Source organism: Coturnix japonica, chromosome 16 (genome assembly GCF_054131305.1).
Source record: "Coturnix japonica strain WE chromosome 16, WE-NBRP24, whole genome shotgun sequence".
NCBI lineage: Eukaryota > Metazoa > Chordata > Aves > Galliformes > Phasianidae > Coturnix > Coturnix japonica.
In genome coordinates this window covers 133,936-144,138 of record NC_140678.1, presented here as the reverse complement: position 1 = coordinate 144,138, position 10,203 = coordinate 133,936, and positions in this window count along the sequence as shown.

The window sequence follows — 10,203 nt, the reverse complement described above, 5'->3', positions numbered from 1 at the left end:
AGCACCCTATTGTCACCCCCCTAAAAAAAACACGGGTTTGCCCCCAAAATGGCGCCGCGTACCCTTATAGCCTCACTGTGGGGCTCTATGGGGCTCAGTGGGTCTCTATGGGGCGCCGGGTCCCTCTGGCTCCTCCCCCATCTCCTCGTGACTCCCGTTGTAATTAAAGCGGCCGGTTCCGGGTCCAACCGGGACCCCCCGAACCCCCCGCAGCCCCATGGCGGAAACACCGGAAACGGACAGCCGGAAACAGAGCTGCACCCCCCACAGCCGGAACCCAAAGTGAGAAGGCGGTCTCACTGATATCCCACAATCCCCTCCGCCGGAAAAGACGCCGTTGCTCGCGAACAAAATGGCGCCCACTCAATGAGGCGTTATATCCCGCAATGCACCTTGCCGGAAGTGACGCTATTGCGCATGATCAAAATGGCGACCGCTACTTGCCCCATTATATCCCACAATGCAAATTGCCGGAAGCGACCCTACTGCGCATGATCAAAATGGCGACCTCCAATTGTCTCGTTATGCCGCGTTATATCCCACAATCCACCTTGCCGGAAGTGATGCTACTGCGCATGATCAAAATGGCGACCTCCAATTGCCTCGTTATGCCACGTTATATCCCACAATGCCTCATACCGGAAGCGACTCTTCTGCGCATGATCAAAATGGCGACTTCCAATTGCCTCGTTATGCCGCGTTATATCCCACAATGCACCATACCGGAAACGACACTACTGCGCATGATCAAAATGGCGATCTCTAGATGCCTCGTTATGCCGCGTTATATCCCACAATGCACCATACCGGAAGCGACACTATTGCGCATGATCAAAATGGCGATCTCCAGATGCCTCGTTATGCCGCGTTATATCCCACAATGCACCATATCGGAAGCGACGCTACTGCGCATGATCAAAATGGCGATCTCCAGATGCCGCGTTTTGCCGCGTTATGCCGCCTTATATCCCACAATCCACCTTGCCGGAAGTGACGCTATTCCTCAGTATGAAAATGGCGCCCGCGACGTGCCGGGACGCTGTGGGGCTTTTTGGGGCACTGTGGGGCTTTATGGGGCTTCTATGGGGCACTGTGGGGCTTCTATCGGGCACTGTGGGGCTTCTATCGGGCACTGTGGGGCTCTATGGGGCTTCTATGGGACTCTGTAGGGCTTCTATGGGGCGCTATGTGTCTCTGTGTGGCTGTGTGTGGCTGTGTGGGGCCTCCACTGTCACCACCATCATTCCCTTCACACCACCCACATCACTGCCCCCCACCATTACCCCCATCAACCTCATCAACCCCATCAGCAACCCCATCAGCACCATTATCACCATCACCCCCATTACCCCCATCACCCCCATTACCCCCATCACCCCCATTACCCCCATCACGCCCATTATCACCATCACCCCCATTACCCCACCATTGTCCCCCCACTATCGCCCCCCACTGGAACCTCTCTCTCATTCATCACCGTTGTCCCCCACCATCCACTGCTGTCACACCCATCACCTCCCCTCCACGTCACCCCACTGCCTTCCTTCAACACCACTCCCTGATGTCACCCCCACTGATACCCCAACATCACCACAACATCCCTTCACAGCATCACCCCAACATTAACCAACACCTTCACTGCTCACAGCAGTGTCACCCCTTGATGTTACCCCCCAGTTCACTCCCCAGAATCCCATAAACAGGGAGCAGATCCTCCCAGCAGTTACTGTTACTGCCCGACACCCAATATCACCCCATAAGGAGCAGATCCTCCCAGCAGTTACTGTTATGTCTGATCCCCAATATCACCCCATCACCCCATAAGGAGCAGATCCTCTCAGCTGATACTGTTAATGTCTGATCCCAATATAACTCCTTACCACATCTTATTTTTCTTCCATTCCAACCCTGCTTTTCTTGGTTTTCTTCCACTATAACCCTGCTTTTCTTGTGTTTTTTTTGCACTCTAACCCTGCTTTTTTTGGTTTTCTTCCGCTCTATCCATGCTTTTCTTTGTTTTCTTTTGCTCTAACCCTGCTTTTCTTGCTTTTCTTCTGCTCTAACATGTTTTATCTTGATTTTCTTCCACTCTAACCCTGCTTTTCTTGTTTTTTTCCAACTCTAACCCTGCTTTTCTTGGTTTTCTTCCACTCTAACCCTGCTTTTCTTGGTTTTCATCTGGTCTAACCCGTATTTCTTGATTTTCTTTCGCTTTAACCCATTTTTTCTTGGTTTTCTTCCACTCTAACACTGCTTTTTTTTTTTTTCCTACCGCTCTAGCCCTGCTTTTCTTGGTTTCCTTGCACTCTAACCCATCTTCTCTTGATTTTCTTCCACTCTAACCCGTTTTTTCTTGGTTTTCTTCCACTCTAACCCTACTTTTCTTGGTTTACTTCCGCTCTAACTCTGCTTTTCTTGGTTTTCTTCTGCTCTAACACTGCTTTACTCGGTCTTCATCTGCTCCGACCCGTCTTTTCTTGGTTGCCTTGCACTCTAACCAATCTTTTCTTGGTTTTCTTTCCCCCTAACCAGACTTTTCTTGGTTTTCTTCCATTCTAAACTGACTTTTCTTGGTTTTCTTCCACTCTAAACCTGCTTTTCTTTGTTTTCTTTTAGTCTAACCCTGCTTTTCTTGGTTTTCTTCCGTTCTAACCCTGCTTTTCTTGGTTTTCCTCCACTCAAACCCTGCTTTTCTTGGTTTTCATCTGCTCCAACCCAACTTTTCTTGGTTTTCTTTCGCTCTAACCCCTCTTTCCTTGGTTTTCTTCCGTTCTAACGCTGCTTTTCTTGGTTTTCTTCCGCTCTAACCCTGCTTTTCTTGGTTTTCTTCCGCTCTAACCCTGTCTTTTCTTGGATTTCTCCACAATAACACTGCTTTTCTTGGTTTTCATCTGCTCCGACCTGTCTTTTCTTGGTTTTCTTCTGCTCTAACCCTGCTTTTCTTGTTTTTTTTCAGCTCTAACCCTGTTTTTCTTGGTTTTCTTCCGCTCTAACCCTGTTTTTCTGGGTTTTCTTCGGCTCTAACCCTGCTTTTTTTGGTTTTCTTCCGTTCTAACCCGGCTTTTCTTGGTTTTCTTCTGCTCTAACCCCGTTTTTCTTGTTTTCTTTCGGCTCTAACCCTGTTTTTCTTGGTTTTCTTCCGTTCTAACCCGGCTTATCTTGGTTTTCTTCCGTTCTTACCCGGCTTTTCTTGGTTTTCTTCTGTTCTAACCCTGTTTTTCTTGGTTTTTTTCGGATTTAAGCCTGCTTTTCTTGGTTTTCTTCCGCTCTAACCCTGCTTTTCTTGGTTTTCTTCCGTTCTAACCCTGCTTTTCTTGGTTTTCTTCGGCTGTAACCCTGCTTTTCTTGGTTTTCTTCCGCTCTAACCCTGCTTTTCTTGGTTTTCTTCCGCTCTAACCCTGTTTTTCTTGGTTTTCTTCCGCTCTAACCCTGCTTTTCTTGGTTTTCTTCTGTTCTAACCCTGTTTTTCTTGTTTTTTTTCGGATTTAAGCCTGCTTTTCTTGGTTTTCTTCCGCTCTAACCCTGCTTTTCTTGGTTTTCTTCTGCTCTAACCCTGTTTTTCTTGGTTTTCTTCCGTTCTTACCCGGCTTTTCTTGGTTTTCTTCCGCTCTAACCCTGTTTTTCTTGGTTTTCTTCCTTTCTAACCCTCCTTTTCTTGGTTTTCTTCTGCTCTAACCCTGTTTTTCTTGGTTTTCTTCCGTTCTTACCCGGCTTTTCTTGGTTTTCTTCTGCTCTAACCCTGTTTTTCTTGGTTTTTTTCAGCTCTAACCCTGTTTTTCTTGGTTTTCTTCCGCTCTAACCCTGTTTTTCTGGGTTTTCTTCGGCTCTAACCCTGCTTTTCTTGGTTTTCTTCTGTTCTAACCCTGTTTTTCTTGGCTTTTTTCGGATTTAAGCCTGCTTTTCTTGGTTTTCTTCCGTTCTAACCCTGCTTTTCTTGGTTTTCTTCCGTTCTAACCCTGCTTTTCTTGGTTTTCTTCGGATCTAACCCAGCTTTTCTTGGTTTTCTTCCGCTCTAACCCTGCTTTTCTTGGTTTTCTTCCGCTCTAACCCTGTTTTTCTTGGTTTTCTTCCGTTCTAACCCTGTTTTTCTTGGTTTTCTTCCGCTCTAACCCTGTTTTTCTTGGTTTTCGTCCGCTCTAACCCTGCTTTTCTTGGTTTTCTTCTGTTCTAACCCTGTTTTTCTTGTTTTTTTTCGGATTTAAGCCTGCTTTTCTTGGTTTTCTTCCGCTCTAACCCTGCTTTTCTTGGTTTTCTCCCTTTCTAACCCTGCTTTTCTTGGTTTTCTTCGGCTCTAACCCTGCTTTTCTTGGTTTTCTTCCGCTCTAACCCTGCTTTTCTTGGTTTTCTTCCGCTCTAACCCTTTTTTTCTTGGTTTTCTTCCATTCTAACCCTGTTTTTCTTGGTTTTCTTCTGCTCTAACCCTGTTTTTCTTGGTTTTCTTCCGTTCTTACCTGGCTTTTCTTGGTTTTCTTCTGCTCTAACCCTGTTTTTCTTGGTTTTTTTCGGATCTAACCCTGCTTTTCTTGGTTTTCTTCCGCTCTAACCATGTTTTTCTTGGTTTTCTTCGGCTATAACCCTGCTTTTCTTGGTTTTCTTCCGTTCTAACCCGGCTTTTCTTGGTTTTCTTCTGCTCTAACCCTGTTTTTCTTGGTTTTCTTCGGTTCTAACCCTGTTTTTCTTGGTTTTCTTCCGCTCTAACCCGGCTTTTCTTGGTTTTCTTCAGCTCTAACCCTGTTTTTCTTGGTTTTTTACGGCTCGAACCCTGTTTTTCTTGGTCTTTTTCGGCTCTAACCCTGCTTTTCTTGGTTTTCTTCAGCTCTAAACTTGTTTTTCTTGGTTTTCTTCAGTTCTAACCCGGCTTTTCTTGGTTTTCTTCCGCTCTAACCCTGTTTTTCTTGGTTTTCTTCCGTTCTAACCCAGGTTTTCTCGTTTTTTTTCGGCTCTAACCCTGTTTTTCTTGGTTTTTTTCGGCTCTAACCCTGCTTTCCTTGGTTTTTTCCGGCTCTAACCCTGTTTTTCTTGGTTTTTTTCGGCTCTAACCCTGTTTTTCTTGGTTTTCTTCGGCTCTAACCCTGTTTTTCTTGGTTTTCTTCCGCTCTAACCCCGTTTTTCTTGGTTTTCTTCCGTTCTAACCCGGCTTTTCTTGGTTTTCTTTGGCTCTAACCCTGTTTTTCTTGGTTTTTTTCGGCTCTAACCCTGTGTATCTTGGTTTTCTTTGGCTCTAACCCCGTTTTTCATGGTTTTCTTCCGTTCTAACCCTGTTTTTCTTGGTTTTTTTCGGCTCTAACCCTGTTTTTATTGGTTTTCTTCCGCTCTAACCCTGTTTTTCTTGGTTTTCTTCCGCTCTAACCCTGTTTTTCTTGGTTTTCTTCCGTTCTAACCCAGTTTTTCTTGGTTTTCTTCCGTTCTAACCCGGCTTTTCTTGGTTTTCTTCCGCTCTAACCCTGCTTTTCTTGGTTTTCTTCCGGTGCAACCCTGTTTCTCTTGGTTTTCTTCGGCTCTAACCCTGTTTTTCTTGGTTTTCTTCCTTTCTAACCCTGTTTTTCTTGGTTTTTTTCCGATCTAAGCCTGGTTTTCTTGGTTTTTTTCGGCTCTAACCCTGTTTTTCTTGGTTTTTTTTGGCTCTAACCCTGTTTTTCTTGGTTTTCTTCCGCTCCAACCCCGCTTTTCTCGGTTTTCTTCCGATCTAAACCTGTTTTTCTTGGTTTTCTTCGGATCTCACCCTGTTTTTCTTGGTTTTCTTCCGGTCTAACCCAGTTTTTCTTGGTATTCTTCCGTTCTAACCCGGCTTTTCTTGGTTTTCTTCTGCTCTAACCCTGTTTTTCTTGGTTTTCTTCCGTTCTAACCCAGCTTTTCTTGGTTTTCTTCCGTTCTAACTCGGATTTTCTTGGTTTTCTTCCGCTCTAACCCTGCTTTTCTTGGTTTTCTTCCGCTCTAACCCTGTTTTTCTTGGTTTTCTTCTGTTCTAACCCTGCTTTTCTTGGTTTTCTTCCGTTCTAACCCTGCTTTTCTTGGTTTTCTTCCGGTCTAACCCTGTTTTTCTTGGTTTTCTTCCGTTCCAACCCAGCTTTTCTTGGTTTTTTTTGGCTCTAACTCTGTTTTTCTTGGTTTTTTTCAGCTCCAAGCCTGCTTTTCTTGGTTTTCTTCTGCTCTAACCCTGCTTTTCTTGGTTTTCTTCCGTTCTAACCCGGATTTTCTTGGTTTTCTTCCGCTCTAACCCTGTTTTTCTTGGTTTTCTTCCGTTCTAACCCGGCTTTTCTTGGTTTTCTTCCGCTCTAACCCTGCTTTTCTTGGTTTTCTTCCGGTGTAACCCTGTTTTTCTTGGTTTTCTTCCGTTCTAACTCGGCTTTTCTTGGTTTTCTTCCGTTCTAACTCGGCTTTTCTTGGATTTTTTCGTCTCTAACCCTGTCTTTCTTGGTTTTTTTCGGCTCTAACCCCGTTTTTCTTGTTTTTTTTCGGCTCTAACCCTGTTTTTCTTGGTTTTCTTCCGTTCTTATCCGGCTTTTCTTGGTTTTTTTCGGCTCTAACCCTGTTTTTCTTGGTTTTTTTCGGCTCTAACCTTGTTTTTCTTGGTTTTTTTTGGCTCTAACCCTGCTTTTCTTGGTTTTCTTCCGCTCCAACCCCGCTTTTCTTGGTTTTCTTCCGATCTAAACCTGTTTTTCTTGGTTTTTTTCGGCTCTAACCCTGTTTTTTTCGGTTTTTTTTCGGCTCTAACCCTGTTTTTCTTGGTTTTCTTCAGCTCTAACCCTGTTTTTCTTGGTTTTCTTCGGCTCTAACCCCGTTTTTCTTGGTTTTCTTCCGTTCTAACCCGGCTTTTCTTGGTTTTCTTCCTTTCTAACCCTGTTTTTCTTGGTTTTCTTTCGGTCTAACCCAGTTTTTCTTGGTTTTCTTCCGTTCTAACCCGGCTTTTCTTAATTTTCTTCCGCTCTAACCCTGCTTTTCTTGGTTTTCTTCCGTTCTAACCCGGCTTTTCTTGGTTTTCTCCCGCTCTAACCCTGCTTTTCTTGGTTTTCTTCCGCTCCAAACCCGCTTTTCTTGGTTTTCTTCCGATCTAAACCTGTTTTTCTTGGTTTTCTTCTGTTCTAACCCAGCTTTTCTTTGTTTTCTTCTGCTCTAACCCTGTTTTTCTTGGTTTTCTTCCGCTCTAACCCTGTTTTTCTTTGTTTTTTTCGGCTCTAACCCTGTTTTTCTTGGTTTTTTTCGGCTCTAACCCTGTTTTTCTTGGGTTTCTTCCGCTCTAACCCTGTTTTTCTTGGTTTTCTTCCGCTCTAACCCTGTTTCTCTTGGGTTTTTTTTGCACTAACCCTATTTTTCTTGGTTTTCTTCCTTTCTAACCCTGCTTTTCTTGGTTTTTTTCCGATCTGACCCTGTTTTTCTTGGTTTTCTTCCATTCTAACCCAGCTTTTCTTGGTTTTATTCGGCACTATCCCTGGTTTTCTTGGTTTTTTCCGGCTCTAAACCTGCTTTTCTTGGTTTCCTTCTGCTCTAACCCTGCTTTTCTTGGTTTTCTTCCAGTGTAACCCTGTTTTTCTTGGTTTTCTTCCGTTCTAACCCGGCTTTTCTTGGTTATCTTCCTTTCTAACCCTGTTTTTCTTGGTTTTCTTTGACTGTAACCCTTGTTTTCTTGGTTTTTTCCGGCTCTAACCCTGTTTTTCTTGGTTTTTTTCGGCTCTAACCCTGTTTTTCTTGGTTTTCTTCGGCTCTAACCCCGTTTTTCTTGGTTTTCTTCCGCTCTAACCCCGTTTTTCTTGGTTTTCTTCCGTTCTAACCCGGCTTTTCTTGGTTTTCTTCTGCTCTAACCCTGTTTTTCTTGGTTTTCTTCCGTTCTAACCCGGCTTTTCTTGGTTTTCTTCCGTTCTAACCCGGCTTTTCTTAGTTCTTTTCGTCTCTAACCTTGTTTTTCTTGGTTTTTTTCGGCTCTAACCCTGTTTTTCTTGTTTTTTTTCGGCTCTAACCCTGTTTTTCTTGGTTTTCTTCCGCTCTAACCCTGCTTTTACTCGTTTTCTTCCGCTCTAACCCTGTTTTTCTTGGTTTTTTTGGTCTCTAAACCTGCTTTTCTTGATTTTTTTCGGTTCTAACCCCGTTTTTCTTGGTTTACTTCCGTTCTAACCCGGCTTTTCTTGGTTTTTTTTGGCTCTAACCCTGTTTTTCTTGGTTTTCTTCCGTTCTAACCCGGCTTTTCTTGGTTTTCTTCGGCTCTAACCCGTTTTTCTTGGTTTTCTTCCGTTCTAAACCGGCTTTTCTTGGTTTTCTTCCTTTCTAACCCTGTTTTTCTTGGTTTTCTTCCGTTGTAACCCGGCTTTTCTTGGTTTTCTTCCGTTCTAACCCGGCTTTTCTTAGTTCTTTTCGTCTCTAACCTTGTTTTTCTTGGTTTTCTTCCGCTCTAACCCTGCTTTTACTGGTTTTCTTCCGCTCTAACCCAGTTTTTCTTGGTTTTTTTCGGCTCTAACCCTGTTTTTCTTGGTTTTTTTCGGCTCTAACCCTGTTTTTCTTGGTTTTCTTCGGTTCTAACCCCGTTTTTCTTGGTTTACTTCTGTTCTAACCCGGCTTTTCTTGGTTTTTTTTGGCTCTAACCCTGTTTTTCTTGGTTTTCTTCCGTTCTAACCCGGCTTTTCTTGTTTTTTTTCGGCTCTAACCCTGTTTTTATTGGTTTTCTTCCGTTCTAACCCGGCTTTTCTTGGTTTTCTTCTGCTCTAACCCTGTTTTTCTTGGTTTTCTTCCGTTCCAACCCGGCTTTTCTTGGTTTTCTTCCGTTCTAACCCGGCTTTTCTTAGTTCTTTTCGTCTCTAACCTTGTTTTTCTTGGTTTTTTTCGGCTCTAACCCTGTTTTTCTTGGTTTTTTTTGGCTCTAACCCTGTTTTTCTTGGTTTTCTTCCGCTCTAACCCTGCTTTTACTGGTTTTCTTCCGCTCTAACCCTGTTTTTCTTGGTTTTTTTCGTCTCTAAACCTGCTTTTCTTGATTTTTTTTGGCTCTAACCCTGTTTTTCTTGGTTTTCTTCCGCTCTAACCCTGTTTTTCTTGTTTTTTTTTCGGCTATAACCTTGTTTTTCTTGGTTTTATTGGTTAGGGTTAGGTTAGGGTTAGGGTTAGGGTTAGGGTTAGGGTTAGGGTAGGGTTAGGGTTAGGGTTAGGGGTAGGATTAGGGTTAGGGTTAGGGTTAGGGTTAGGGTTAGGTTTAGGGCTAGGGTTAGGGTTAGGGTTAGGGTTAGGGTTAGGGTTAGGGTTAGAGATAGGGTTAGGTTTAGGGTTAGGGTTAGGGTTAGGGTTAGGGTTAGGGTTAGGGTTAGGGTTAGGGCTAGAGTAGGTTTAGGTTTAGGGTTAGGGTTAGGGTTAGGGTTAAGATTAGGGTTAGGGTTAGGGTTAGGGTTATGGTTAGGGTTAGGGTTAGGGTTAGGGTTAGGTTTAGGGGTAGGGTTAGGGTTAGGGTTAGGGTTAGGGTTAGGGTTAGGGTTAGGGCTAGGGTTAGGGTTAGGGTTAGGGTTAGGGTTAGGGTTAGGGGTAGGGTTAGGGTTAGGGTTAGGGTTAGGGTTAGGGTTAGGGTTAGTGTTAGGGTTAGGGTTAGGGTTAGGGTTAGGGCTAGGGTTAGGGTTAGGGTTAGTGTTAGGGTAGGGTTAGGGTTAGGGTTAGGGTTAGGGTTAGGGTTAGGGTTAGGGTTAGGGTAGGGTTAGAGTTAGGGTTAGGGTTAGGGCTAGAGTAGGGTTAGGGTTAGGGTTAGGGTTAGGGTTAGGGTTAGGGTTAGGGTAGGGTTAGGGTTATGGTTAGGGTTAGGGTTAGGGTTAGGGTTAGGGTTAGGGTTTTTTTTCTTGGTTTTTTTGGCTCTAACCCTGTTTTTCTTGGATTTCTTCCCCTCTAACCTTGTTTTTCTTGGTTTTCTTCCGCTCTAACCCGGCTTTTCTTGGTTTTTTTCGGCTCTAACCCTGTTTTTCTTGTTTTTTTTCGGCTCTAACCCTGTTTTTCTTGGTTTTCTTCCGCTCTAACCCTGTTTTTCTTGGTTTTCTTCCGTTCTAACCCTGTTTTTCTTGGTTTTCTTCGGCTCTAACCCCGTTTTTCTTTTTTAACTTCCGTTCTAACCCGAATTTTCTTTGTTTTTTTTGGCTCTAACCCTGTTTTTCTTGGTTTTCTTCCGTTCTAACCCGGCTTTTCTTGGTTTTTTTCGGCTCTAACATTGTTTTTCTTGGTTTTCTTCCGGTCTTACCGGGCTTT